We start from the raw sequence: 23,694 nt of genomic DNA on the forward strand, positions 1-23,694 counted from the left end.
AGAGTGTGTCCACATAGGGAGTTATAGCCATTTAAATGCACACCCTAACTTATACTGGTATAATTTCCCCATGTAGACAAGCTCTAAGATGCTGACACCCTTAGCTCCCACTGAATCCAGTGACAGCTGATGATGCTTTGAAACCTGAAGGAGGCATTTACCGCCATGCAACATCAGGGCCCCTGTCCTATCCAGTACAGATTGTAACATTAGTGCCCCCTCAGACTCAAATCTGAGTCACTTCCATGATTCTTACTAATATATTACTTACCTACCATCTATGGAAGACCTTAACATAGCATGATGCTTTAAATATCCACAAGAATTAAACACGACAGTATCCTGTTAAGTAATTGACTTGCTCCCACCCACTGCAAAGAGGGAAAAAGAGGTAGTGTGTGATGTATGTCTAGATACGGTCAGGTCATACAAAGTGACAAAACAGTATAAGAGAAAGTATTAAATAGTTTCACAATATTAGGTAGAAGTGACGACGGGAGCTGTAAAATACTGGCACATTTTCAACTAGATGGCACATCTTTAGTGAATGAATGTACATGTGCAAGAAGTGACCACTCAAGAGACAAGCATAAAATGGTTTCATAGGAGAGCTGCTCTTTAACTAAAGGTCAAGCAAAATTGTGCTAGAAACCACATGGCAATATTTTTAAGTTGGAGGTTATTCATAAGATTACAATAGGGAAGGAATCTAACAGCTAATTTTTCTAAAGTACAAAAAGTTAGAGTGTGCTTATCTAGGTATCACTTTAAGGAATAGAATTATTTCTTAAAATTATTATTTTTAAACAGAAATGCTGAACTTCAGTCTACTTTTTCATGAGCAACATTCATTTAAGCTTTTTTTTATTTTGCTTTGTTTTCTTTAAGAATTTTTCAACCTATTAAAATGTAGATATGTTTGTTAAAAAAATAAAACAAAACAAACAAAAAACCACACCAACCAGGAACTTCACACTGTGGCTTTTGAGCGGTTTCTTCATGGACACCCAACAGTTTGCCACAGTTGTAAGGTAAGGTTCATTTGTGGAAAGAAAAATGTAAAAAGGTTTTCCTTTTATCATCTGCAAAATAAAATATATATCTTAGTTCCACTATGCTACCTCTAAAACACATCATATAGTTCAGCAAAACAGCCTTCCATGCTCCTTTCTCTTTCCAAACTAGAATTTAACATACAAGTTATAATAATTAATATCAACTCTGCACAAAGGTGGATGTCATTAATAACTAACACCAAACACCCACTACCTTCCATTATGGTCCTCATGGTCAATAGGCCTGATTGGACACTTATCTATTTATGTGAGAATGAAAAGTTATATGAGTAAGCATAATAAGTCAACCAGTGCAAAGGAAATTAAATAGTTTACAATAGTTTTCCTCTAAAAATTGAGAATTACAGAATTATTCTTGACTAAACTAGTAATTTACAGAGTAATTTTAACATTCCTACGTTCATAGATGTGTGGTAAGTAGATAGCAGATTCAGGCAAACTCACCCTGGGATCTGAAAGCCAAGCTGTGTTTCCTTTTCACACATCACCACCAGTAGTAGATATTCTGAACGCCAAATGAAGCCCTCAGTTAATAGTGTGGCACCCCACTGTCTTTAAATTAGGCCCTCAATGGGACTGCTCAGGTGCAATTGACTGGATCTTAAATAAACAGTTTTGTTGGTGATGAACAAAGTAGATAGAATCCAGCTAATTCAATATTAGCTCTGTTGGCTCTGAAGAACTAGCAGAAGTAAAAAGTAGTTGAAACTTAAATTTTGTTAATCAGGCAAACTGATGTGACACTGAATGCACACAAAGAGAAAGTCTGTTGAGTTTGGATACAATTTATGCAGTCACTATTCAAAATAGGGTCACACTTAAATAGTCTCCATTACAACTTGGTGCACAAAAATATTTTCTAGCAAAAACAAAAAAAAGCAAATAAATTATTAGGAATGGGCCAGATTCACTGGTATGCTTCAATTGTTTTGTGTCACTCTGGTGAAGCAAGCAGCCATAAATAAATCTTAAACAACAAGTTAATCTGGCCCCAAATTCTTAATTCACACATAAATTGTCACCATTCTAACCTACAGAAGAAAAAAAAGATGCTGGATAAAATGTTCAAAGACAATCTCTTCCATGCAAACAGTGAGTGGAGCAAGCTTTCTGGAGCTGGCACAGCAAGTTACGCTGCATCAGTTAAAGATTTTCATAAGCACTTCAACATGTTGAATGAAGGAGGCTGAAGTTTGTACAGACATGTGCAAGTTGCTGGATATCCTCAACCACAGCTGCTTACACACCACCACTAAATGAGGAAAAATCCAAACCAGTGAGAATGCACATTTCAAGAGGAGAAAGTGTGGAAGACGCCAAGAACTAGTGGGAGGCAGATACCCTGTGGAGCTTGAGGTCTGCATGGCCCTGGGGACCAGAAGAAGAAGAGAAGAAAGGAACCCTAATGAGCTCATATAGCCTGATTTTCAAAGATACTGAGCACCCACAGTTCCCACTGACCTCAATGGCTTACCTCTACTGAAAGTCCAGACATAGGCCTCCAAAGCCCCTTGCTCCTTAGCTCCCAATCAGCCTTTCCAATTCCCCAGCTTCCCACTTTATTTCTAGTCTCTTTGCTTGTCATTCCCAATTCTCCTAAAAAATTGCCATCCTGGTGGATTTCTTAAAGTTCACAGTAATAATGACCAATCATGCTCACTTTATAAAAAGTGAAAGTTTTGCTGGACCCAGTTCAGACTGGAGGCATTGTTCTACAGACTTCAGTATGTACACAGGTGTGCTAATTAAAGGGAGCAGAATGAAATAAGAGGATCATACAGAGAGCTTAAACTCCAAAGGGCACTGGGAAGCAGGGAGCCCTGTAGGTGTCTTTGTTCCCTAGCTCCAAAGAAGTCTTCCCCAACTTAGCTCAACAGCCTCACCACTTCACGCCTTGCCTCTCCGGTGTGCACTCTTCAAAGTCTTCAGGAACTATCAGAGGAACAATACACACTTTATAAACAGCACCACTGGTCATGCATAATTTATTATAAGCTCATTGGAAGCAGCATTCATTTGAACCTTCAAAGATCTGCAGTACTTCCCGTAGACTTTGTAATATAATGCACTGAAAACAAATACAGCTATATCCTGTTATTTAAAAAATAATGGATTTTCACCAACTCAAAAAAACCTTTGATAGGTATTAAGTCTCAGCTAAGTTTCCTAGTTAAACTTAACATTCCTTCCTATATCTATAATATGGTATTACCACAGTACCTAGAGCTAAGATAGGGACCCATTGTGCCAAGCACTGTACAAACACACACAGCCAGAGACAGTCACTGCCCTGAAGATCTTAAAAATTTAAATACACAAGGCAAAGGGAAAGAGAAAAGTATTTTCTCAGGGTCAAACAGGAAGTCTGTGGTATGGCTGGGAACTAAACCCAGGTCTCCTTCACTCTAATCCTGTGTATAAACCATAGAAGCAGTACCTCTTTGTTATTACTGTTGTTAAAAAATCCAGTCTTCAAGACAGCAGTAATATAAAGCGATTTCTAGTGATTACATCAGAGAGACCAACTTTTCAGAAAGGAAGTATGCTTTTCACATCTAGCATGTGAAGATCCATACTTGGGATATTAGATAGCAGGATTGAACAGGTATTTGGTCAAGAAGCCAAGTCAATAAATAACTTTGTAATTGTGTGAATAAAGTCCCAGATAGCAGCTTTGCATATCTCAATAATGCCAACATTCCCGAAACACACTGTAGAAGCTACTTTGAAGATGGTAGAAAGTGCTCGATCTTCAAGTACTGTGATACCAGCAAGGTTACAACAGATCTGTAAAGAAAGTTTGATTCACTCAGGCTATCACCCTAGCATGCAGATCTGTTCTGACAGTATTACTAAGAGAAATAAGGTTACTTATCAATAAGTCTAGCTACTGTACATTGCCAGTACAGATCCACATGCTTCACTACTCATCCCCACTTCCTGGTGTCTAAACAGTGGAAGAACTAGAGTGCTTTCCTTTTTACACTCCATAATTATACAAGAGAAGATGGAAAGCTAATGACATCACTCTACATTGTAACAAATTCTGAACTTACTATAGTTTTAAACCAATCTGCTACTGTTCATTACAAAATGAAAGAGCTTGCTTTTCTATTGATGAATGCAGAGTACACCGTTAAGTATCAAACAGTCATTGTATCCATTCAGAAAGAGGAGGAACTTCTCTGCCAACTTTTAAAATTTCTATTTGGATAGAGGGACCATTACACAGCAGGATTTTTGTTTTTGAAATGGGGGGAAATTCTGTAAAAACAAAGATCCAAACTTTACATAGGTGTAAGAAGTGAAGTAATATATTCAAATTTGTCAGGTGTCTTAGAATTGTTTTGTAGATTACTCTTGTCACAGATTAACTTGAAAGGGTACATGAGCACATCTACAAATTTTATTTACTTCATATTAAGTACTTTCACAATGCATCATTTGGATTTAAGTTATTCAGCACACAATAATCCACAATAGTTACTGAATACATAATGCAATAAAGTGATCCTAGTTACTATTAAAACTACTTATAAGATTCCTATAAACTAGGCATAATTTGAAAAAGAACATTATAAATGTGTATGTTATTAACCTTCAAAATGGTAGTCAGTTTTTCTGGGTCTTGATGGAATAAAAACAACTGAGGAGAGATTATAGAGGTCTACAAAATCATGAATGGTGTGGAGAAAATGAATAAGGAAGGGTTATTTATTCTATAGTAGGGTCCTCAGTGGGCTGAGTCAGGCTGTAAGTGTTTGCTATATTATACTGAATTTCTTTTACTACTACTCCCATAGATGAGACCCTCAATTCCAAACTAGACATGACAATGAGACATGGCTGCTGCACAGTGATACTGGTATCAGTTATTTGATTACAGTGCCCAAGAGAGTCCTAGGTGAACATGAACGCATTACAGCAACACATAAAAGGGAGGATCCCCAAAGAACTTACAATCTAACTATTCCTGAATATTATATTAAATATGCTTTTTGAACTTCAACTGCATTTATTGTGTTTTTTGGGGGGGAGAAAAAGATTAATGAGGACCAGGACCCAGTCATATTATAACACATTATTTCTCATGCTAGTCAAACAGGTCCTGTGATCTGAATGTGGGCCCTGTGTAGACACTACCCACCATCATGCCTGTTGATACCCTTGAGCTGTGGAGCAGCTGGGTCAGCTATACCAGTGACTATGTCAAGTTTGGACTGCATAGGGTCCTCATAACTACGCTAGAGGAGCATATTGCAGAGCATTTTACTATCCTGACCGAAGGGAGGGAGGGAGATAAAAGTCAAGACAGTTGTTGTAACTGAACCCTCCTTTCAAAGAACAGTATACCGTACGTGAAACGTTTTCTTTACTGTGCTGTTCATGAGCACTGCTTTGGAGGCTAGTCCCAGTCAGCTGTTGCAGGCAATGGGTGTGTAGAGTGCTGGGCCCCTTGCACCCTGACTGTTAACCACATCATGACCAGAACAAATATGGCAGTAGTCAGTGAGACCAGTTTTGCTGTACTAGTATGGCTTCCCCACCCTCCCAGAGCAACACAAAACGTTAAAAACCCAGAGCTGTTCTATGAAACAACCTATCCCTCTCCCAACGGACTTTATTGGCCTCTAGGTTCCATTTTCCAATGAGAACAGCAATTAGCTCCTGTGAGCTTTGGTACCATGCCATGTCCTGACCTCCTTACCTTTCTTTCTTTCTCCAGCAAATTGCTGTCCTGCAAATTACAATTTCTTTAGGGGATGTTTAGTGAAAGGAGTAGGAGTAAAACTGACAGGGGTTTCGGGTGATTCTGAAGGGAGCTGGAGGATGAGTGGGAGGCCATGTAATTGTTTGTGCTAACCTAGGTGAGCTGCAAGGACCCTGTGCTTGCATAATGATGATTTAAAAATAATCTTTTTGCATTTGGAGATGAATCAGATAAACCAATATGGCCACTTGAGAAGATAATTCTCAAAACCAAGAAGCAGGGAGCCCTGGGCTGCATGGCCACACCATCTGCTCTCATATTAGTATATACTAATTGGTCCTACAGGCACAAAAACACCCACTAAAAAGCATAACAGACTGCAACAGCATGACTTGGACTAAAGAAAGTGACAGGATGTCCTTGTCCTCTGCTAAAAAGCTGAGAACTCCACACTGACTGGTGAGGGCACCCCAATCTGATTCCCATCCAAACCCACTAGGCGTGGATGAGGCCAGTGCCCCCACTATCTTACTCCTCACACCACCTTGCTCTCACTTGGGATGGCCCTGACTATCTGGGAATGGTTGCACTTTGTACAATTCTGAAAATAGGCTGAAAGCCCCTATCCCCTACCACTACAGCCAGAACCTAACCCAGTCGCATGCTCAATTACATTTTGCCAATGCCCCTCTAAAGCTCCCATGGGTGCCTACCTCCCATTTGCATCCCAGATTAAGTGCCAATAACTGAAAACACACTTTTGGTCTGACAACAACCTTAAAATTTATCACAATTAAATGAATGCATATTTACATTGAACAATTGGATGTAAAAAAGACGACCACTTACTTTTTTTTGAAGGTGCACCTATTCTTTGTTGTCTCCTACAATACAAAATAAAATAGATCTGTATTTTTTATAAAAATATCTGAGCTCTACTTGTACATTGGTAACTAACAGACTCCTTTGATTGTAAAGCAATAAGTAGTATATCAGCTCAGCTCAAGGGTTTGGCTTGTATTGTGTAGTTGCTGCCCTGCATTGGGGCAGCCCAAAGCTACACTAACCAAGTGACAGCTCTGGGAAGCATTGTGTGTCAGACATAATGCCTCTCAGAGCTCCATACCACCCAGACGCAAAGTGGCTATTGTGCCACCCTTTCAGAGAAAGTAGCCTGTGTTCTCATCTGCACTGGCCAGCTCTGCTGTTTCCTTCAGTTGTGCTCTCCACCCAATGTCACTAACCTCATCAGTACTCAAGTACTGTGATTGTTCCTGGCCCTTACATGGGGTCAGTATGGGCTGGGGTAACTTTCTCATGGAAATTTATCTATTTCCACCATACTGACATTTTGGCTTTTTACATCAAATACCATTTTATTTATCTTCTTCGAGACAGTAGCAACCAAAGGCAAAAAAAAAAAAAAAATTAGCATGATTTTGAGTCATCTCTTGCTTGCATACTTCAGTAATTGAGGACACTAATAATAGCAATCCACACATCTTAGCTCTGTGAGGGTGCAATTCACACCTCCACAGATCGTGCACTATTGCACCCCACGCATCCTCCAGCTGGCCAATATTACTCAACAAATTGCCCCAGTCTTGTGACCAAATAATATGATGTTTATACAGTTGCTTTCATCTCCAAAGATCAGGAAGTGCTTTACAGACTGTACAAAGTACAGGATCAAGCTCCCAACACACAAATGTGTCTTCGGTGGGGTGCAATGCAGTACTCATTCTGTGCCTACAACACTGTACAACAATTCTTAGGAGGGGAAGTAAAGAAATAATTTCTTCATTTGAAACTTCAGGGGGAATTGTAGGCAGAATATATTTATCAAAATTGAAATTTGGCCAGGACACTAGAATTAACAGCTCTACACTTGCAAAGAGCGCCATACTATCTTTTTTCCAATGAAATGAAGAGATCAACACCTTAGTTTCAATTTAGTGCCCCAACCAAAAGCCAGCACCCTCAGGCTAAGCAGTGACATAAAATACCATACAGCTATCTTGTTTCAATGCCCGTTTAAAACAAAAAACAAAAACAAAAAATGCCACATATTGAACCATCACCACTGAACTTTTTGCAGCATCTATTTTTGAATTCTGTATTAGAAGAAAAGCAAATAACTGGAAATTAAAATAATATGATAAAATGCTCCATGTAGGCCAAGTACATTTTACGGTGGATTAATACATTTTACGGTTAGTACATTACGTTAGTACGATTAGTACATTTTACGGTGGATTAATACAATAGCTATTTCAACGAAACAACATATGGAGACAAAAATTATAAAATGATTATTGTAATCATGAATTGCATCAAGGTGATACTCCTTTAACACAGAAGAAGGAAAAAAAGCGTTGCAAACATTTTAAAGAACACTGAGATTGTAACATTTTATACCATGGAGTGACCAGGTGGGCTGGATAAAGGAAGTTGAATCTGGGAAACTAATCATATTCCATACATGACAGGTGTTAATTTACTCTCAGCCAGGTTTCTTTGATGACATTGTATCTGAAACAGTCACTCATGTTCCTCTTAATTTGGATAATAAAAATGTAATGCTATTTTATTGTTAGGATTAGAAATACTTGTTACTTATGACATGACAAAGGATAATGGGGGAGCAAGGAAAGCTGAGGGAAACAGGCTAAGGACCATTATAACTGACAAGGAAGTTTCCTTCAGTAGGGAGATAGGAAGCCAGCTACAGCCTCCTTCAAGACGCCAAATTTTGGAAAGAAATTTGAATTCTCAAGGTGCCTAAAGCATGTCAGAGAATGGAGAAGTATAGCTTTTTCAATATCTAGGCTGTCATTAGTGTAAACCAAGAGGGACACTCCTTGCAAACTGGATGACTAATCAGAGATCAATGAATCTAGACAGAAGTGAGAAAGAGATAAGAGACAGTGGGACCTGGACTCCTTGGTAGCAGATAACTGATTACATCTACTCCATAGCTAACCTCTAAGCCATATCACTAATATGAAAATACAACATGACAAAGATTGGTGATGGACATATTTGCTTTTATACACTTTATGATAGCAAGTTCCTTAGTTGTGACTTCTATGGACTCGCAGTAAGTCACAAAATTAAATGGCTCAATCGATATTTTAAAACATTATGCTACCATTTCTTAGACTCATACATTCCAAGCTCAGAAGGGATCCTCTAGTGTGTCTTCCTGTGTAACACAGGCAATAGGACTTCCCCAAAATGTTTCCCAGAGCACATCTTTTAGAAAGAGATCCAATCTCTATTTTAAAATGGTTAGAGATGAAGAATCCACCACCTTGATAACCTTGGTAAGTTGTTCTAATGGTTAACTACCCTCACTGCTACAAATGTAGACCTTATTGCCAGCCTGAATTTGCCTCACTTCAACTTCCAGCTATTGGATCATGTTATACCATTCTCTACTAGATTAAAGATCCCATTATTAAATATTTGTTCCCCATGTAGATACTTCTAGACTAATCAAGTCACCCCTTAGCCTTCTTTTTGTTAAGCTAAATAGACTGAAGAGCTCAAGCTCTCTCTATAAGGCAGGTTTTCAAATCCTTTAAATCATTCTCACAGCTCTTCTCTACCCCCCTCTATAATATATCACCATCCTTCTTGATTTGTGGGCACCAGAACTGGACACAGTACTCCAGCATAAGTTGCACCAGTAACAAATAAAGCAGTTAAATAACCTCTCCACCGCTACCTGAGATTCCCATTTATGCATGCCAGTATCACAGTAGCTCTTTTGGCCAAAGTATTGCACCAGGAGCTCATATTCTGCGTATTATCCTCTATGACCCCCAAATCTTTTTCAAAATCACTGCTTCCCAGGTTAGAGCCCCCCCCCCCATCCTATAAGTATGGGCTGTATACATTTAACCATATTAAAAACACAAGTTGGTTGCTTGTGCCCAGTTTACCAAGCGATCCAGATTTTTCTCAGTGAACTTTCCTCTTCATTATTTACCACTCCCTCAGTTTCTAGGTCATCTGCAAACTTTCAGTGATTATTTTATGCCTTCTTCCAGGTCACTGACAAAATGTTAAATAGTATAGGGCCAAGAATCAACCTCACTGGAAACACATGCTTGATGACAATTCCCCATTTACAGTTATATTTTGAGATCTATCAACCAATCAGTTTTTAATCCATGTAATGTATGCAATGTTAATTTCATATTCTAATTTTTTCATCAAAATGTAATGCCTTACCCAGTAAAGCATTTGACTGGGCTGGTTGTGACATTATGAAAGAAGTGCCCTTCAACTTTTCTGCCATTCACACCCTGCCAGAGAGAGTTACAGTTCATTCTTGGTTTGTGGCAAAGATAGGCAAACCAGTTATTTGTTTTTGTTCTTAATAAAGAATCATCAGCTTGAAAGTGAGCTCCAACATTGCACTGGGCCTGAACTTACAAAACTATGGAATGGTTCTGATAAGGGACTTCCTCCTTCTTACCAACCGTCTCAAATCACCTTCTCCAACTTCCTCTTCTGTGACCCTCTAATAGGTATCTCAAATTAGGCACCCCAAATCAGTGGGTACTTTTGAGCTTAATATCCCTCTGCCTCAGTTCCAAACTGTAAGAACACGGATAATAATCACCCCTACATCTCACAGGGCCTGTGAAAATAAATTCATTAATTTTCCTGAAGCACTGAGATACTATAGTGAGAAGTACCATAGAAAAGCTCAGGAGGAAATTAATAATTCTGTCTTCACAGCTTAGAATAGTGTGAAGTAAATAAGGCATGGGGCCACCAACTCAAAGAAGAAAACAAAATACTGAAGAGATGCTCATTAACTGAGCACTGTCCATTCTATGCACTGAACGAGGCAGGGAGTCTACGGGGGAAAAACAGTATGTGATTATGTGATTAAAAACTGTATAATGATGCATGTGCACCAGGGGTTCAAATTAATGTTGCACAGGTAACCTATATGCTGGCATTTCCTAACTTTTGAGGTCTTTATTTAGCAACCCTAACAATCTTCTTTTAATGTAGCTTTATTTCCCCCTATACAATAAGGATTACATAAACACTTTCTTCCAGTTTAGTTAAAAAGACAAGTCAAGAATTTCTAATAATGGCCACTGATCTTGGTTGCCTCAATTTTTGGGTGCCTAACTGAGGTATGAGCACTTACGAAGTGCTTCTGAAAATTTGGCTGAAATATTTACATTACGGAGACAAGCAGGTAGCACAACTGGCAAAGTATTTCATAAAATGTTTTGCACTTCACATCACAGTAAAAAAATAAAAAAGAAACATTTATTTATATACAATACAAAAAAAGATTAAGAGAACCAAAATTAGTATACTAAGTGACTCAACTGACAGCTTCAGAACTCAGAACTCCCTTTAAATTACTCCTGTTATGCTGCAAAGAAGACCACTAAACCAAAATGTACTGTGATGGTTTATGATCTCTCCTAATAAATTTATCCTGGTTAATATGTAAGTGGGCATGTATATTTCTTCTTTATACAGAATGACAGGGACAGTATTTTGATATAATTATATTTAATGGGTTGGTCATAGTTAAAATATCAAATTTAATGGTATGTCAGAATAATCGAACAGGATTTTCTCTGCCCCATGCTGATTGGCTGTTTGTTCCAACCTTTCCCCTCCCCCTTCCTCAGTCTCTTTACTCCACCCCTGTCCCTTTTATCCTCGTCTCTCCTGACCTGTCCCCCTTCCCTCTCCATTTAGCTGATCCCCTCCGAACTAAACCAAGAAATCAATAAATCATAGAATATCAGGGTTGGAAGGGACCTCAGGAGGTCATCTAGTCCAACCCCCTGCTCAAAGCAGGACGAACACCAACTACATCATCCCACCCAGGGCTTTGTCAAGCCTGACCTTAAAAACTTCTAAGGAAGGAGATTTCACCACCTCCCTGGGTAATGCATTCCAGTGCTTCACCACCCTCCTAGTGAAAAAGTTTTTCCTAATAGTCAACATAAATCTCCCCCACTGCAACTTGAGACCATTACTCCTTGTTCTGTCGTCTGCTACCACTGAGAACAGTCTAGAGCCATCCTCTTTGGAACCCCCTTTCAGGTAGTTGAAAGCAGCTATCAAATCCCCCCTCATTCTTCTCTTCCGTACACTAAACATCCCCAGTTCCCTCAGCCTCTCCTCATAATTCATGTGTTCCAGTCCCCTAATCATTTTTATTGCCCTCCGCTGGACTCTTTCCAATTTTTCCACATCCTTCTTGTAGTGCGGGGCCCAAAACTGGACACAGTACTCCAGATGAGGCCTCACCAATGTCGAATAGAGGGGAATGATCACGTCCCTCAATCTGCTGGCAATGCCCCTACTTATATATCCCAAAATGCCATTGGCCTTCTTGGCAACAACAGCACGCTGTTGACTCATATCCAGCTTCTCATCCACTGTAACCCCAGGTCCTTTTCTGCAGAACTGCTGCCGAGCCATTCGGTCCCTAGTCTGTAGCAGTGCATTGGATTCCTCCGTCCTAAGTGCAGGACTCTGCACTTGTCCTTGTTGAACCTCATCAGATTTCTTTTGGCCCAATCCTCCAATTTGTCTAGGTCCCTCTGTATCCTATCCCTACCCTCCAGCATATCTACCTCTCCTCCCAGTTTAGTCTCATCTGCAAACTTGCTGAGGGTGCAATCCACACCATCCTCCAGATCATTTATGAAGATATTGAACAAAACCGGCCCCAGGACCAACCCTTGGGGCACTCCACTTGATACCGGCTGCCAGCTAGACATGGAGCCATTGATCACTACCCGTTGAGCCCAACAATCTAGCCAGCTTTCTATCCACCTTATAGTCCATTTATCCAGCCCATACTTCTTTAACTTGCTGGCAAGTTACTATACAAATTACTATTTATTAATTCATGTTTAATTACAAATATACATTTAAATGATAATCAGAAGTCATACATGTATTACAAAGTTAGTGCCTGATACTGCAAACACTCACCCAAGTGACTAAGATTGACTACCCACATGTGTGAAGTTACTCAAGTATGCTTATAGACCCTTAAAGAGTCAGTTGGCGGATTTGTCAGGGAAATATTACACTCACAAAAGAACCTATTTCCTACAAACAAAAGCTTCATTTTAGAAGAAATAAGATTTGCTAAGTGTGACAACGCCAAATGCAAAGTCTAAAATGGCAAGTAAATGCCAAGCTATGGGACACTTCTAGACCCTACACTCCTCCAAAAGCCAGGAATAGGACCTACCACCTTACTATAACCACTATACCACACTCCTCCCCCAGAGCTGGAAAACAAACATGAGACCTGTTGTCCTACTGTTGTCTAGTATATAACTAAGTGTGCATCCCCCTCTAATGGCTAGTCTACAGGAGGGTTAATGGTTATTTCTCAAGCTGTAGATGTCTGGGCTGAGGAGCCCTGTGGATGACCTGGGGAACGTGGGGTCCTTATTGCTGGATGATAAAGATCCCGTTTTTCCAGTTTTCTTTAATAAAAAAATTTAGTTCACATTGTGAACAAAATCCGTAACACTTTAGACTTCGTTAATTACTGTGCCATGCACAACAAAAAACAGGTGTTCCACATTTCAATCACTGCTCACACATTTCAATTACTTGTACCACATGTTGGTAGGTTTGAGGATGGCTGTGTGAATTGATATCCATCTTTTGAGAGGGAAGCCTGTGGCTTCAGTCCCATTAAAAATGACAGAAGACAGCAGCCATCTCTAGTAAGGATTTCTCCTTCCTACTATTGATGTAATGGTGATTTTTTACCCAAGACATGAACACCTTCAATCCCACTAGGCAACTTATGTCCCATTGAAAACCATAGTAAATGGTAGACATTCCAAATAAAGGAAAGTTATGGTCATAAAGGACAGAAAAAAACAAATAACGTTATTAAATTACAACCTAGTTTCTTCATATAAACATTCAAAAGTAACATACAATTCAGTAAGTTTCAACCAAATGGAAACTTTGAAAGATAACAAACCAGCCATTAGTTAGCAAAAGGGTTCCAAAGAAAAGGTTATACACTGGGAATACTTAAAGTTCCCATTTTAAAGTCAAACTAATTAACAGATTTATTTGAAAATTCCGCCCCCCCAAAATCAATCCTTATTCACAAGTTATATGCCGTACACGCTGTACTCTTTATCCAAAACACAGAACTTGAATTCCTGCTTAAAGTTTGGGTTTATTTTTCACTTAAATGACAGGAGCTATCAGGCCAAAAGTATAAAAATAGGTAAGTTTGTAACAAAAGGAATTAACAAAATGTGTGTCCATCATCCTGATTTCTATGGGGTCTGTTCTGCAGACACTTCTGCACATGAACAAGTTTATTCAAGAGTAGTTCTGCTGAGTGGGAGTCAATGACTAGTTGTACTTTCACTACTTGTGAAAGTAAATTTTCTCAGGTGCCTAAGCGTTTGCAGGATCAGACTCTCGGATTGTAAGCTCTTGGGGCACTGAGACATATGTACTACAGAAATCTAAATAATAAAGCATGATGTAGTCTCCATTTCATGCTCAACATATTCCTAACATGAAGGACCAACTACACTAAATTCTGCAATATATAAGTAAATGAAAATATAGAGCAAGAGTAAATGGCTAACTTCCACAATTTACACTATTTTATGTAAAATGCACTTCCATATAAAGATCAGGGTTTATTCTTGAGCTCAGTTACTGACTCTTCACTCAGGTGCCTAAGTCTTTGCAAGATCAGGACCTTAACCTTCTAAAAAAGAAAAGGAGTACTTGTGGCACCTTAGAGACTAACCAATTTATTTGAGCATGAGCTTTCGTGAGCTACAGCTCACTTCATCACTTCATCTGATGAAGTGAGCTGTAGCTCACGAAAGCTCATGCTCAAATAAATTGGTTAGTCTCTAAGGTGCCACAAGTACTCCTTTTCTTTTTGCGAATACAGACTAACACGGCTGTTCCTCTGAAACTTAACCTTCTAAAAGATTTTATATGGGATTTCACTTAGGAGCTAGGAGTGCTGCCACCCACTGGCCAACTCAGCGACTCTGAAGATATATTGACAGGCTCCAACTAGTTGCATTCTGGCAATGATGCTTGAAAGTGAGGTAGGCCAGATGAATGGCATTTAAATAAGGGGAAAAGTGGGAAGATCCCTGCCATTCCACACACTAAATAATTTTCCAGATTAAATTTAGAGAGCACTTTATAAAGTTGTGTCATGGATCTTAGTACAAAATCTGTATTATTATACCCAAGATTTTGCTCTAGCTCATCCGCAGAAGTTTCCAGACCTGGGAATTATTTCTACATTATACTTGACCTAAGGAACTGTCCCTAAAGAAAAGGAGTACTTGTGGCACCTTATGCTCAAATAAATTTGTAAGTCTCTAAGATGCCACAAGAACTCCTTTTCTTTTTGCGGATACAGACTAACATGGCTGCTATTCTGAAACCTGTCCCTAAAGAGTTCCTCTTCCAAATATCAATCCTTTCAGATGCACAAATATGAAACTAATAAGTTAATTTTTTTTAAATCAGGTGTTTCTTGCCATCCCCCCTTTTTCTTTAACATTATAATTTTATTGTGGTCCACATTAGGGCTTCCCAAAAACTTTATTTTAACATTCCTTCTAGACAGACTCAGACGGGGGGCAGAGGAAAGGTGGTGGTCCTCTTCGAAGTTCTATCCCCAAAATAAGCACCACCCACATTTCTAACACAATACACCACTCGGTGTAGATTTGAATATTTGCAAAAAGATCATCATCCATGTTCTGAGCTTCACTGGACTTCCCCTTGGTGGGACCTGAATATATCCATGAGCTCTGCTATGTCACACTCAGGGCTTGTCTTCACTTCAGTCAACCCAGACCATGCTGCTAAGCTGACTCCCATCCACAAACAAAGCCTCTCCCAGATGCATCAGTGTTTTCAACCCAGGCTAACTGGCCTGTCCTGGCCTACATGTTAAAGCCCAAGTGCTGTAACCTACTCCCTTTGCAGTGAGGACACATGTAAATCACTCCAGTACAGATAGCCCTCCAATGCCTTCCCACAGTTCCCCTGCATATCCAGGACAGACAAGTTCTCCCACAATCCATTGGGAAAAACATGGAGTGCTAAGAATCATGGGACATGCCTGAATAAGAACTACCACCTCACACAGATGAGTACAGATACAACGTGAAAGCAGTCGGAGGTGGCTCTACACTGAAGCGGCTCACATCTGAGCTAGGACAGAAGAAAGAACCATAATCTAGTCTGGCCTCTGCATAATAAAGACCGCAGAATTTCAGACAGTAATTCCTTCAGTAGAGGGAATTATTCTTCCTATGCATAAGTCTTTGCAAGATCAGGACCTTAACCTTCTAAAAGATTTTATATGGGATTTCCTAGGTGTTTTGTTGTTGTTGCTGTTGTTAAAAAGGGGAGGGGGGGAATGGGGAAAAGGAATGAAATGACAAGGAACTTCACCTCTTTAGAACTCTGAAGATTTGTCAAGTTGTAACAAAGTGGTGATAGAGTATGTGAACTCCACGATTTGGAACTACTGGATTACAAACCACTGAAATGTACTGTCCCATTTTCCTTAGGAGACCCACAGAATACCCATCTCCAATGAAGAGCTGATCAGGTACATCAGAGCATCATGCATATTGTACAAATTGTGAGCACCCTTATCTCACCCCTTTGCATACTCAGTAAACTTATAAAATTAGTCACACAACATGTGCAACACAGCATTCATTTAGATACACAAAAAGATATACAAAACATGGACAGGTGCCCAGCATACAATTTTTTACAGGTCATAACTGAGTCAAACCAAAACCAAGATTTTACTAGACTACTCAAAAGCACTTCAAGTGAGGATTATTTGGATACCAAATTTCAGCTTTCTATACCCAGACATTCTGGTTACATGCCTATTCCAAAAAATGGTTTGCTACTTATCCAGATTTTCCCAGGATTGTCCCTTTTTTGAGGTAGCTCTCCTGGGAAATTTGTAAGGGTTCTCAGTAAACACTGACAGCTGTCTAGTTTTATGGGCTGAGGATCATCCCATATGTCCTAGTTTTTTGTGCCTCAGAGATGGCAATCCTGTTAAAAAGGGTTGGAAGTATTTTATTTTTATAGTGAGCAATAACATTTTCAATTCTCCTTATACTAAAAGTAATGACTTGATAATTTTTCTTCAAACTTTCCAACCAAGCTCTCCTTCAGGCAGAGACCAAGCTTGGAAAATTTCAGTCCAGCAGGTCAATGTTTCAGAAAGTTACAAACCATGGAAGACAGAGGTAGAACACAAATATTTGAATGTAACTGAACCAATCACTGCCACTATAATATTATGGCAGGTGAAGACAGAGCCTTACACAGCAAAAACTATGTAGAGGCAGTGGTCCTTGAAAGGAGAGAGGCTGCATGAGTAGCAGGAGAGTTTTACTCTGTCTGATTAGAGTCAATTCTCAGGGCAGAGTTGCTCATTGTGACCCAGGCATTGTTGTGCTGAGATTCCCAAAAGAATATATTGCCATGAATGCTGTTTGACCATCTCTGTTCTGGGATTGACATACACATGTAAATAAAAATAAGTTACGCTTAGAATACACTGTGGCTCAGCGCCACTCATTTCTTTGCAATTGGGAAGCTAACCCACAGCATCCTGGTCATCTGCTACTGCTTAGCAGAGGGGCAACAATGGTGTCAGAATGGCTTCTCTGTCGGTCAAGCAACAGTTTTAAATTTTGTGTGGTTCGAGTGGATTTGCGTTAATTAACCATACTAAGTCAGAATTCTAACAGACTCATAGTGACACTGCAAATCTCTCTAAATACATGCCAAAAACCATACACAAACAGTTGTTAATTAATCGACAGCACAATTATATAATCTCATTAGTATTTGCATATTTCAGTCACAAAAAGGGCAATATTTCACTTTGTTAATTAGTCAGGGTTTCCCCACTATGAATGGAACAAATACTAAGTTACTGATTAATCTAATTTTGAGATGGATGATTTTATGCTGTAACAGAACATTTGTGATAGGGTGGATTTTTTTGCATGGAGTAACTTGTAATTTTGTTATTTTCTTCTTATGAAATTCCAGGTGAAACTGGGGAGAGAGAGTTTGCAGCATGGCTTATGCTTTATCTTTATCCTTGAGAGATTGGACTAAGCAAAGAATTGAGAGGGATCACTCACAGTGAGGAGAGCTAGTAATATAGTCCTTCATTAAGGCAAGGCCTGAATCTATTAAACAACAATGACATTTGCAGTCACCCCAAGAGAGATATAGTCCGCATGCAACTCCCAGAAGGAATGAAGAACCCTTCTCTCCAATTAAGTGTCACTTTGATCCTTATTGCATCAAGGGTGGGTCTCAAGGCAAGGTAATGGACAACTAATTAAGCAGAATAGACTTAAAGAGTGTCTAGATTCCCACATGAAGGACCTGAAGGTAGATTCCCACACGAAGGATCTGATCTCTGGAAACAGTGCTCTGGATGTGATTTCAAAAGAAACTACGTCTAATAAATATATCTTTACTTATCTTTTAGGAAAACATTTGTGGGCATTAACAAAACCTTTTAATACATTCATTCAAATCAAACAAATGTACAGGAAATGAATTATCTTCACGTTTCCACTAATATTTTGGCCTGCAACTAATGTAAAATAATCATTTATTTTTTGTACTGGGATAGCACTTGGAAGCCTTCCCCCACCCCCATCATAGATCAGGGCCTGACTGTGCCATGCACTGTACAAGAACAAAAAAGTCCCTGGTCCAAAGAGCTGACAATCTAAGACTGTACAATAAAATAAATTCTAATGACAACATCCTGCCATTATTTTAGTAAAAGAGTGGAGTCAGAGGGTTATCCAACATGCATCTAGCACAAAAGCCATCCTACGGCCGCAGGACCGACTAGCTCACAGTTGGCTAGGAGAAAATACTGCCAGGAACACTTGGCTGCTTATTTTAAAAGGAGCAGTGATGTTAACAGGAGCAGCAGTAGCACATGTTAGCTGGTTAAAGGTCTGGATACACACCCTAGTTAGTAGACTATGCCTCTTCTACAGCGTGATGGGAGTGCTGGAGATAGGCCCTCTTCCTACTGCTTACTAGCATGCTATGCAGAGATCCTTACCTTCTGCTTACATGGGAGAGAGAGAAGAAGAGGCTTCTTCACCCTGCAGTATTCACACATAGCATAGTGCAGGATTTCACTCTATGACTGTATTGTAGTGCTCTTTGCCTGTATCAGAGCACCATCAAAAAGTGTTTTGCACCACATGATGAAACATGTCAGGCTGTCTCAATGGGGTGAATGCTGAACTGGCATGGATTTGTGGTGCCCAAGAGAGAAGTGATAAACTTAGTGGCAGCTGGTGGACTAGAGAATGTATTCCCCACATACACCCTGCTCCCTGACACACATACAAAAAGAGCAGTTAGACTGAACCAGAAGGTGTTCAATGAACAGAGAGAACTGTTTAGTTCCTTTCAAAGTCTAGTTTCAAGATAAGGAAGGTTAAATTCAGAGTGGCATGGTGCCCATTAATTGCAGGGAGTTCAGAAAAGCTCTGTTAGTAAGGCTGTGTGAAGACAGAGATAAGGATGTTAAAGGCCTCGCTAAGGACTAGTTCAGGGCAGCCTTTATTCATAACGATCAGGCAAACAGATGGCTAATGGGTTGCAATCCATGCCCAGAAGCAGTGGGGTATGTTCTGTGCCCAGAAGCTGGTTCCATTCCATGGCTGGGTGCCCACTGCAATCTGTAGGTTGGAGAGAATCAGAGGATAAAGACAACATCAAATTAGATGACAAGGCAGAGGGCCCTGAGGAGGAGACAGACACTTCAGGTCAGGCCACCCAGTAACACAATGAATTCTGGAATGGAAGAAGCTGAAGTATGAGAGGTTTCAGAGTAACAGCCGTGTTAGTCTGTATTCGCAAAAAGAAAAGGAGTACTTGTGGCACCTTAGAGACTAACCAATTTATTTGAGCATGAGCTTTCGTGAGCTACAGCTCACTTCATCGGATGCATACCGTGGAAACTGCAGCAGACTTTATATACATACAGAGAATATGAAACAATACCTCCTCCCACCCCACTGTCCTGCTGGTAATAGCTTATCTAAAGTGATCATCAAAACCTGGATTTGTGCTGGAAATGGCCCAACTTGATGATTACTTTAGATAAGCTATTACCAGCAGGACAGTGGGGTGGGAGGAGGTATTGTTTCATATTCTCTGTATGTATATAAAGTCTGCTGCAGTTTCCACGGTATGCATCCGATGAAGTGAGCTGTAGCTCACGAAAGCTCATGCTCAAATAAATTGGTTAGTCTCTAAGGTGCCACAAGTACTCCTTTTCTTTTTTTGAAGTATGAGAAGCAGCCAAAACAGGGAGTGAAGCATGAAGAACAGTGGCAGCACAAGCATCATAATCAGCAAACTAAAGCAGCAGGAGAAGCAACAAAAGCTGTAACTGAAGCAGCTGTGCCAGTGGGTATTATGCAAAAAAAAGTGAGAATATTCTATTTCCCTAGTGCTAGAGGGAGGTAACCTTGCTTCCTTCCTGAATACATGTGAACAAATGAGAAAATACCATTGTGTGGGAATATGGGTCTGCACCTTTCACTTTTTCCCCCTTACAGTCTGAAGTGGGACATTTTCTATAATGGCTTTCAAACATCCTAGGATACTGGGTCAGCAGTCAAATGTAAGTCCAGTTAAAGGAACACTTAAGGTATCCAAGAAGACACAGTTAGCACTTCTAACTAGCAGACTGAGCTCAAAAGTCAGATAGTTTTGTCATCCATTGGCCAGATCTGTAGTTGGTAGAAATCAGCATAGGTGCATTTAAGTCAATGGAGCTATGCCATTTTCCCATCATTTGAAAGGATCTGGCCCCTAGATTTTACAGTTAAGTGCAGACTTAAGTTATAAACACAATTGTGACTGAACCCAAGATCGTGGGTGCAAAATTAGGTGTCATGTTTCTAAAATTTGGCTTTATGAGGATGTACCACTTTAAAATACAGGTGATTGTCCAGAATATCAGGGAATAAATTTAGCTTTACTGTAATATTTTAACTGACCCCAGGGGCCCACAGACTAAAATATTAGTAGAATAAGAAGGCATCTCATGCAACATATTGAAGTGGACATTGATAATGTGGAGCATAGAGATAAGTAGATGGAAAGGATTAATGCTACCACTTTTCAACGCTCCATAGTTTCATAAAGTTGAAGACTAGAAGGAACCATCTAGTCTGATCTGTATACCACAGGTCCATTAAATTTAATCCAGATACCTCTGATTTGAGCTAGACGAAACATTTCAGTCTTCAAGAGAAACTGTGCTACAGGGACACCAAGGTGCCACTGATGCCCAAGACTCCTACTACACATTTGAAATATGCAGGCTGAAGCAATTTTGCAAAGTTGTTCCCAGATTATTTTAGAACTTGGATAATAGATGCTACAGCAGAAGCCACAAGGTTAGTTAACTAAGGTCACTGTTAGGCCTATTGCACATGGAAAGCAGTAGAGAGAGGAATATGAAACAGTGGCCATGACATTAACATAAAAAGAATGCTCAACTGGTTGGAAAAAACCCATGCTCAGAGCATAGTTGTCAATGGTTTGCTGTCAAACTGGAGGGCATATGTAATGGGGTCCTGCAGGGGTCAGTCCTGTGTTCAGTATTATTCAACATTTTCATTAGTGACTTGGATAATGGAGTGGATGGTAGGCTTATAAAAATCTGTGGATGACATCAAGCTGGAAGGGTTTGCAAGCACTTTGGAAGGACAAGATTATAATTCAGAATGACCTGGACAAGTTAGAGAGTTACTGAATTTCATCTGCGTGATAAGTGCAATGTATTTCACTTAGAAAGGAAAAAAAAAATCAAATGTATAGCTACAAAATGGGGAATAACTGACTAGGTAGTAGCACTGCTGTAAAGGATCTGAGGCTCATAGGGCATCACAAATTGAAGCTGAGTCACTGTAATGCAGTTGCAAAAAAAATAGTTCGGGGTGTATGTACAGAAGTGTCGTATGTAAAACATGGGATGTAACTGCCCTGATCTACTTGGCACTGGAGAGGCTTCAGCTAGAGTAGTGTGTCCAAGTCTGGGTGCCGCACTTTAGGAAAAATGTGGACAAATTGGAAAGAGTCCAGAGAAGAGCAACAGAAGTGATAAGGTTTAGAAAACCTGATTTAATTAAGAAAGGTTAAAAAGGAGGCATGTTTAGTCTTGAGAAAAGAAGAGAGTGAGGTGGGACCTGATAATAGCCCTCAAATATGTTAAGAGCTGCTGTAAAGAGAACTGTGATCAATTGTTCTCCACATCTACTGAATGTAGGACAAGTAGTATTGGGTTTAAATCTGCAGCAAGGGAGATTTAGGTTAGTTATTGGGGAAAACTTTCTAACTATAAGGATAGCTAAGGTCTGGAATAGGCTTCCAAAGAGAGTTGTGGAATCTCCATCATTGGAGGTTTTCAAGAATAGGTTGGACAAATGCCTGTTGGGATGGTCTTGGTTTACTTGGTCCTGCCTCAGGGCAGGGGCTGGACTTGATAACTTTGAAGTCCCTTCTATCTCTACATTTCTATGATTTAATTGGTGTGCATAGTTACACCACAGTGGACAATGTTTTAAAATCAAGACAAGCTGCAGAGAGTTTTGCAGCACTATGACATAACTTTGGAGACCTATTAAAGATTTAGTCTGCATATGGCTAAGTCTTGACCAGATAGGAAGTTGAAACCATCCGAGACTGGAGTCTGTGATGGAAGCCTTGTAAACCATGGGGAGAACACTCACTATCCCAGTATGTGTGAACTGTGCAGCAACCACCAGATCTGAGACTGGCCATAAGTTTACAGTGGCTGAGCAACTTCCTTGTACTTCTGGATAGCATGCTCTGGAGTGGACTCATGGCATCAAAAGATACTAATAAACCTAATAAAATTTACGAAACAGTCAGAAACAGGGGAAAAGGATGATGGGGAAGACACCAGAGGCATGCACGATTTCAGAGTAGGAATAAGATTCTCCTCCCACCACACACACTCCAATCGTGTGACTTGTTAGTTAATATGCTTCCCTCACATGAAAGGAACTCTGAACCTGTCTTTATAGTTATTTATTTTTATATATAGTTATTTATATTAATACGGTAGTTCAACTTTGCAGCATAATTCTTCCTTATGTTTATACTTTTAAAAATAAACTCAAATATACTCTGTGCAGAAAGTGCATGTAATATAAAATTAATAGAACAAATCAGAAATCTATACATGGAGGTATATAATGTATTGATCACTCAATTCCATTCTCAGATTATTCTCAAGTATCTTGCAACGTGTATTATATGTTACTATGGTCTAGCATACTGCACATTATTTTGCAAACATGAGGAGTTATAACAGGCAGTGCTAAGTTTTACAAGAATGGGTCTGACTGAACTGCTTTTATGTCAGCCTTCACCTCAGCCTGCACTAACTAGAGGAAATTCCAGACACCTCTGTACTGAATAAAGGATGGAATTTTCCAACAAATCCTTCCCTCTACAAAGCCAGGCTACACATCCTGTCCTAATTTGGGGAAGTTCAGAGTCGGATCTAAATTTTGCACCTTGGGCCTATCCTAGTTCTTTCCATGTGTGTATAAACAGTGGCATGGTCAGAAAGTAGAGTGCAGAGGAAGGTAGGGCAAAGGTTCCTGCTAAAGGGGCTGAAATCAGCCTAACTTAAAGGGACTGCTTTAAGTAAGGGCAACCACCATTCTCTTTGGCCCCACTCCTGCTCCTCCCAGAACCCAGTCCCTATTTCAGTTTGTGATCATAGCCAGTGAAGGGCTT

The 23,694-nt window shown here is 39.7% G+C and overlaps 1 protein-coding gene across 14 annotated transcripts in view; it reads right to left on the reverse strand.

Moving 5' to 3' along the window:
- Positions 1-23,694, reverse strand: part of HS3ST5 (heparan sulfate-glucosamine 3-sulfotransferase 5) — a 279,335-nt gene that overhangs the window by 242,443 nt on the left and 13,198 nt on the right. For 9 of the 14 annotated variants that reach the window (XM_048844753.2, XM_048844741.2, XM_048844743.2 and 6 more), the window contains exon 2: positions 6,637-6,671. The exons of the other annotated variants lie outside the window; for them this stretch is intronic. The gene's annotated coding sequence lies outside the window, so the exon portion shown is untranslated. The remainder of the gene's footprint in view (positions 1-6,636; positions 6,672-23,694) is intronic. 14 annotated transcript variants of the gene reach the window in all.

The sequence above is a fragment of the Caretta caretta genome, chromosome 3, assembly GCF_965140235.1.
Source record: "Caretta caretta isolate rCarCar2 chromosome 3, rCarCar1.hap1, whole genome shotgun sequence".
Taxonomy (NCBI): Eukaryota; Metazoa; Chordata; order Testudines; family Cheloniidae; genus Caretta; species Caretta caretta.